At 41.4% G+C, this 7,350-nt stretch overlaps 1 long non-coding RNA gene across 1 annotated transcript; it reads left to right on the top strand.

Moving 5' to 3' along the window:
- The first annotated feature begins 3,421 nt into the window (after window positions 1-3,421).
- LOC108178841 (uncharacterized) lies at window positions 3,422-6,528 on the top strand. The gene is made up of 2 exons (XR_001795579.4): window positions 3,422-4,003; window positions 6,196-6,528. It is a non-coding gene; the product is annotated as an uncharacterized LOC108178841 (long non-coding RNA).
- The last annotated feature ends 822 nt before the right edge of the window (window positions 6,529-7,350 follow it).

Consider the following 7,350-nt stretch of genomic DNA (forward strand, 5'->3'; position numbering starts at 1 on the left):
CAAGTTTCAAGAAAGAAAAGGTAAACCTAGATCACCTATAGAAGATCAAAGAGCAGAACAGCTTTTGACTTTGTTAACAGCAACTCTGAAAAACAGAGAACAAAGAGACATTCCTTTATAACCCTAAAATAACGAAGATAAATCATGTAGTCCACTGTGTATGGTGAATCCTAAAATGTCTCAGAAAATGCGTGTTTCAGGCATTGGTTTTGATAAGCCAAGACGAAGGCGCTCACCCACTCAGGTGATGCTACAGGGAGGAAAGTGTAGAGGTAGAACACAGAATGAAAAAAGCCAGCAGAGGTTTTCCCGAGAGGGGGAAGATATATCCAAGTTTACTGAGAGGGAAAGTAGAACCTTGGCAAAGGCTTTGGAATGAATTAAACGTTTGGAAACCAAACTTAGAAAATTAAACCCAAACTGGATTTAAAAAAAATCATGAGCAATCATTAGCTACACAGGGAAAACAAAGTGGAATGAAGAAACTGGGGAGAACGGCACAGAGGCAACATCAGGGACTGTTTCTGAGACGGGGAGAGAAGAGAACTGGATTGGAGATGAAGGCTCAAGGGAGATTTGGGATTTGTTGGTTTTCTTTTGTTGTGTTTCTGAAGACTACCGAGTTGTGGCTTCTGTGTAAGGAAGGGATCCACTGAGGATGCAGGTGTGCATTTCAAGAGAGACGAGCCACTGGAGAAGTGATCCTCTGGGAAGGGGTACCGAGGATGAGACCTGGGGTGGAGGCACCACCCTTGCTGCGGGGAGCAGCTCTCACTTCTGTTCAATAGTAGAAAAGCAGGCAGACACAGACACAAACCCATGTGGAGACTTCCTGGAGGGAAGATGGAGATGAACTGCTTATTCTTTGCTGAGCAATGAGAGGGCACCACGAGTTCTTTTCTTGTTATGCTATTTAAATTTTGTAATTATCCAGGAGATGAGACTATCTGTCCTGTTTCAAAAAAAAAAAAAAAAAAAAAAAAAAGGAAATGAGGCTCACAGAACCCGTATAAGTTGCTGAGGTTGGAGAACTAGTAAGAAGAAGAGCAGGAAATGGAAATCATGGCTGGTCTTATTCTAATGCCCTTGCTGTGAAATACTCTACGATTCTCACAAGCCCCTGTCACACTGGAATGACCATGGGATATGGATGCTACACAGTGGGTACCACAAACGCCGCATACATCACATGTACAAGAGCAGTTTCTCCTGTTGTTCTCTCTGCTTTCCAAGCCAGGAAGGGCATACAAGGAAACCAGAAATTCTATTTTTAGGAGGGTGAGATTTCAAACCCATGTTCAGCTTGTTGAGATCCCTTGAAAATGCTGTTTTCTGTCTGCACAATTCACTCTGTCAGAGCTGCCATCAATTTCATTCTTGTTCTCTGGTCAGCAAATAGCAATACTGTAATGACGAAGTGCAGAACAGACATTACAACATACTTGACATTCTGCACAACAATTACCTTGCTGGAAATAATGGCATGAATATTAAGATGTTTAACTCCTCTTACTGATGAGGCATCTGGGAAAAAATGTCAATGGTTTAACTTCTGGATAAACCTTTGCAATGGTAGAGTTATCTTAAGGAAAGATAGCACAGATTCAGAAGGCCTGAAACATTCCTAAATGAGGAATACCCAAAATGGATTTTCTACAGAAATGTGGCTGATAGAACTGATTTTAGGAAGGACATTGGGTTCAAATCATTACCGTAAGAAGAGGACAGAATATATTTCTAAAAATTAATTTGATTTCCTGTACAAAGTTGAAAGGAGAAGCATATTCTATCATTCAGCAAAAATAATAATAAAGTGAAAATTTACAAAAAGCCCCTTGTAATCATCTAGAAATAGATAAAATATGATAGGTTTCAGGACAGTGTCAAGTCCAAATAATTGAATTCTAGGTCTGCACACAGCAAAAGAAAGTGAAAGAATAGCTTCATTAATGGTTGGGTTTTGCCTCAATTTCTCTGCTAGCAACTCAGTGATTTAAATAATTTTCATCACTGTTTTCAGTGACATCATTGCTTTAAATTGTTTTCTAAGCATAAACTTCTTCCTAGTAAGGGCCTTAGCATCTATCTCACTATCTCACTACCTGTTGAACATACACTTTTTTCTTTTTCTTTTTGACTTGTGCGTATGTGTGGAGTGCCATGTAACATCTTTTATTTTTAGTTTTAAATAAGTTTATTTTTAAAAGTACACATCAGAATCTAGCAAGAACCATCTCAGTAGTTGTAGATATTGCACAATGTTCAAGGTAAACACAGCTCTCTCCTAACACATTTCATGGTGTCTTTGGACTTCGACTTTGACTTTGAGACTCGCCCATGTAAGCCAGTGACTAGCTGAGTCAATATCCTTATCTCACTCTTTTAGTTTCAGGAGAAAGCGAAACGTTTCATTGAACAACTCAAGTCTATTTGAATGACAAGTCCAGCCACTCTGGTCTTGCAATTGAGCAAACCTCATCCATAAAACACTAAGAACTGGTTTTACAGCCAGGTCTGAGCCTTTCCTTGCCAAGGACCTTTGGCTTATCTGTCCTCCTAGGACATCTGTCACTTTGCTGAGTTCTTGCTTCCCTGTAGGCAAATTCTTGCCATTTTTTCTCAGCACACCCATAAAACTTGAAATTGCTTTCTGAGCATAGCCAGAAATGACATGCATTTAGAGGCAGGCAAAGCAAGCTGGACCTGCTGGCTCCATAACCTCGCCCTTATTAAGGGACAAGCAGGTGGTTTAGATCAAGCTGTGAAGGAAAAATCATAAAGAAAATCCCTTTGTTATTAACTAATTCTGTTTTTGCTGCCTAAAGAAAGGATGACATTTTCTTTAGGCAAAACTCTGTTGGTGCCTGTAATGAATAACCAAGTAGATGAATAAACTATCCTTTGCTTTCGCTGGGGTTTATAGAACTCAGGGGCATACCTACCTGCAGACACATAAAAAGTTCTACGACCATATCTTGAGTTAAAATTAGCACCACTTTGAGAACTTGTCCATCAAGGACTATCCCTGTGAAATGTGTTACAGGGCTCAGATCAGACTCCAGGTCTCAGACTTTGCAGCAGGGTTCATAGTTGCCTGTTTCAAATGTGCCATCATCTATCTGCTTTGTAATCATCAAATCATCATAGTTGAATCTGCTGAACACTTCACCTTTGTGCTACCTGTGCACTTTCAATTAATCTGTACATCATGACGACCCAGTTGTTTTCATCCTATCTATGTACAGGTGAGGATCCTGAAGGTTAGACCATTCCCATAGGCCCTCCCAGGTCAAAGATACATGGAAGACTGAAAGAAACCCAGCTCTCCCGGACCCCAGAGCCCTGGTGACTAACACATTTCGCAGAACAGCCCTCTCCTTCCTTTTGTGTTTACTCTGTGCTTAAGGACAACAGGAAGAGTGGAAATCAGAGAATTCCAAGTGAGCAGGGTTAGAACAGAGCTACGGAGCATGCTGATGACACTTCACAATTTGATTCTTTATAAAACACTGTCCCTGTCTCAGTTTCACAGATTCCAAGAGTTAAGAGTTAAGAGAGAGTAAGTTTGTTTCTTGGTGGGAGAGATATTGGCTTCAGTCCACAAGAAACACATGCTATTTCTTTCTTTTTTTTTTTTTTTTACTTAATTGTAAGATATACTTACTTTATTTGCAAGGTGGAGTGACAGGGAGAGGAGAAAGGGAGAGAGAGATGCCATCCAATGGTTCACTCTTCAAATGCTTACAAACAGCCTGGGGTAGCCCAGGCGAAAGCCATGGATCCAGGGAACTCCATCCGGGTCTCCAACATGGGAGGCAGGGACCCAAGTACTTCGATCCTCATCTACCACCTCTGTACATTAGCAGAAAGCTGAATTGGATGCACAGAGGAGCCAGGACTCAAATCAGGCACACCCACACCGGGATGGAATGTGGGATCTCAACAACAGTTTAACTGCTGTGCCACAACACCCACCCCACACAACCGCCACTGGCACCTAAAGGTAAGAGAACCGGCGAGTGTAGCGAGGCACAGGGGTATTCTGCAAGTGGTAAATCTACTGCATTTATTTTCTTATTCTGAGCCAGGCATTCTGCGACCTTTCAAATACTTCTTTTATTTCTTATTGAATCTTTGATGCATATATGCCAAAGAGATGGAATTTCTTTCACATGATGTGAACAAAGAAAGTTATACAAAAACAAGGTCAATCTGAAGGAATGAAAAGCCTAAATTAGAGAAACATATGAGACATGAAAAAAAAAAAAACTGCTCTTGTGTTGCCACAGGCATCTGCCAAGGACATTGAGTTTTTGTTTGTAACTCTCCTATCACTTGTACATGAATGAATGCTTCCAGGAAATGCAATTGAGCTACTTGTCTGTTTGCTTTCTGCACCCCTACTTGCATGCATGGCTGATAGAGCAGTGACGAACTCTGTGCACCACTTCCTCATTACCATGGATTCTAATTTAGGAGAAAAATAGTGATAAGCCTTGACTGCACACCAGCGTTTCACTGTTAGTTTTGTCCCATTCTAATATATCCTAAAAGCTATTATAATATTACACGGAGTTTAGTCATAGTGCTTCACTGTTTTATTAATTAGGAGACTTCGCCACAGGTAACCGAAAAAAAAAATTCAGCTTAAAGTAGGAGTTTGGAAAAAAAAATATAAGTTGTTTCATTAATGAGTATGAATGCAGATAAGCGCCAGGAAAATTGGAATGAAAATCTTTGTCTTTTAGTCATGCTTTTCTGTGCACAATTACTTCCCTCTCTTGCCTAGTCTCTCTTCTCTCTGTGATTTCTGTTTTTCTATCATCTCTCTATCCACCCATCCATATATCTGCTATTCTCGTGCCCTATCTTGCTACTCCATGTAACAGAATCTGGTTGCCTCATAGCACCCACCTTGTTTGCCTGTTATAATTCTAAACACTCAGTCGGTTGGACTGAATCCTCCTGCATTTGGTTCCAAATTTCAAAGAATAAGAGTGTGACTCCCCAATTTGGAGTATTATGTCTGACATAATCAGCCATGGCCAAGCCTGGGTGAATATAGATACAGAACAGGACACCAGAAGCCTGTCCCTCAGATAGGAAAGGAGTCACTCCCTGATCAAGTGAACTTGAGTGAGGCAAACGTCCCTCCAGATGTTTGCTTATTATGGTTACAAAACCCACAAATGTTGTGGGAGGAGCACAGCAAGTGGAATATCTATAGTTGTCACATGGAAATCAGCTGTCTAAATCGACACACTTAAATAGTTGTTTCCTGTACTTCTCTGAATATTTTATACAGAATCTCAAATGAGGTAGTTCAAAAAAAGTGACCTGCAGAATCACCCAAACATATTAAGTGACTGATTTTCATTTTGTGAATATTTAGATAGCCATGAGTTTAGGGAACACTATCAAAACTCTGGCTTAGATGATGATAAAACCCAGCTATTGGGGCCGGCGCTGTGGCGCAGTGGGTTAAAGCCCTGGCCTGAAGGGCCAGCATCCCGTGTGGGCACCAGTTCTAGTCCCTGCTGCTCCTCTTCTGATCCAGCTCTCTGCTATGGTCTGGGAAAGCAGTAGAAGATGGCCCAAGTCCATGGGCCCCTGCACCTGCATGGGAGACCAGGAGAAGCTCCTGGCTCCTGGCTTTGGATCAGCACAGCTCTGGCCATTGCGGCCATCTGGGGAGTGAAGCAGCGGATGGAAAACCTCTCTGTCTCTACCTCTCTCTGTAACTCTGTCTTTCAAATACATAAAATAAATCTTAAAAAAAAGCAGCTATTACCACAAATCTCCTGCCTCTGGAATACCAGTGCTTCTCATCACTCTTACAATGTTAGTCTTCCAGGCTTAAGTGATGGGCTGCTTCCTCCATGAGAAAGGTCCCTCTAACTTTCCCTCTCTCTTCTTCCCTCACTGATCCCAGCACACCCATATACATGCTCATCAGAAACATAGGAAATGACATTCATACAGTGGAACTGAAACATTCAGACTGAGTTAACAATCAGATGCTACTTCTTCCCTTTTTAAATCATTGCTGTGGATTTCAGAGTCTTAGACGTGTGACTGTGACATCTCATAGTAAATCATTGTCTGATTTTAGGAAAGCCTGTAAATACACTCGTGTCTGAGAGCCTCATCTGTGAATCACTGAAAACCTCTCTCTGTCTCTGTCTCTCTCTCCAGGTGAACATTAAATGAATCATCATCTGCAAGAACTCAACATGGTGCCTGTGCGTGCTAGGAATTCCCAGGTGTTACATCACCTACCTGGTTGCCTTCTCCCCCCTTCTCTTCTTCCCTCTTCCTGTTCTTCTATTTGCTAGTCATTGTCAAGGTAGAGTCATGTCAGTGGCTCAGGCTCCCTTGAATTGCTTCCAAATGGCAGACTGAAAACAGACAACACAACTACAGCCACTGGAAAAAGGAGCAACATCAGCAACCACCAGGAACAAGAGAATATTCGATTCTTTATCTTTAAAATGTAATTATATCAATAAAAAGAGCAACAATTTTTTCTTTGTTCCCTGTTTTCCTTTGTTGTTTTTTGTTTTGTTTCCTCTTTTTTTGTTTTCTTTGTCTTTTTTCCCCTAATAACTAATTTTTTTTCTAATAACTAAATTATGCCAGAAATGGGTATTACCCTCAGAGCAATTTCCCCACCTCAAACAAACAAAGCATGTTCTGGCAACAATGTCACATTCATTTTCTAAGCAGACCTCTGGCTCCCTGCCACCAGGGACATCCTTTTACTAAGTTTCCATTTCTGCTGGGACCCAAGTTTGTATGTAGCAGTGGCTTCCCACTCAACGCTCGACTTGCTGTGATGCTGTACTTTGTCCAGCACTTGGAGATCCACATTGCTTCCTTTAAACACTAACAGCTGTGCAAGAAGTGAGGACCCCTAAGCCTTTTGCTCTCCGAGTCCTAGGGAACTCAGTAGCCCTGTAGCCTTGCCACCCTTGTCTGCTCCTTCTGGGAATGTTCTTTGAAAACTCCCTACCCCACCATATGACCTAAGCTTCACATGCAATTTGTCTTCCAATAATTTGTGGAATGGCTTGGGCTCCATCTTCTAGTAGAAATGGGAACACAGTGGAGGACCACCTCACTCTCTGCTCCACAGTAGATACTTGACCCAATCTCACAGTGAGGGAAGGAGTTCATCTTTGCCATTAGGGAACAAGTGCCTCCACCAGCAGCTCTAAGCTTCCTCTGCTTTTGCATATAGACTCAACATATGTTTTAATGCAACGTTTCAGCCTGGATTTCCTTACTTCTCAAAGCTGCTCCTTTTCTCTTCTTTTTTTTATTAGCAAAAATTCTTTTGAAAATAAAATG

Source organism: Oryctolagus cuniculus, chromosome 13 (assembly GCF_051225735.1).
Source record: "Oryctolagus cuniculus isolate XC-2025 breed Fujian yellow rabbit chromosome 13, ASM5122573v1, whole genome shotgun sequence".
NCBI lineage: Eukaryota > Metazoa > Chordata > Mammalia > Lagomorpha > Leporidae > Oryctolagus > Oryctolagus cuniculus.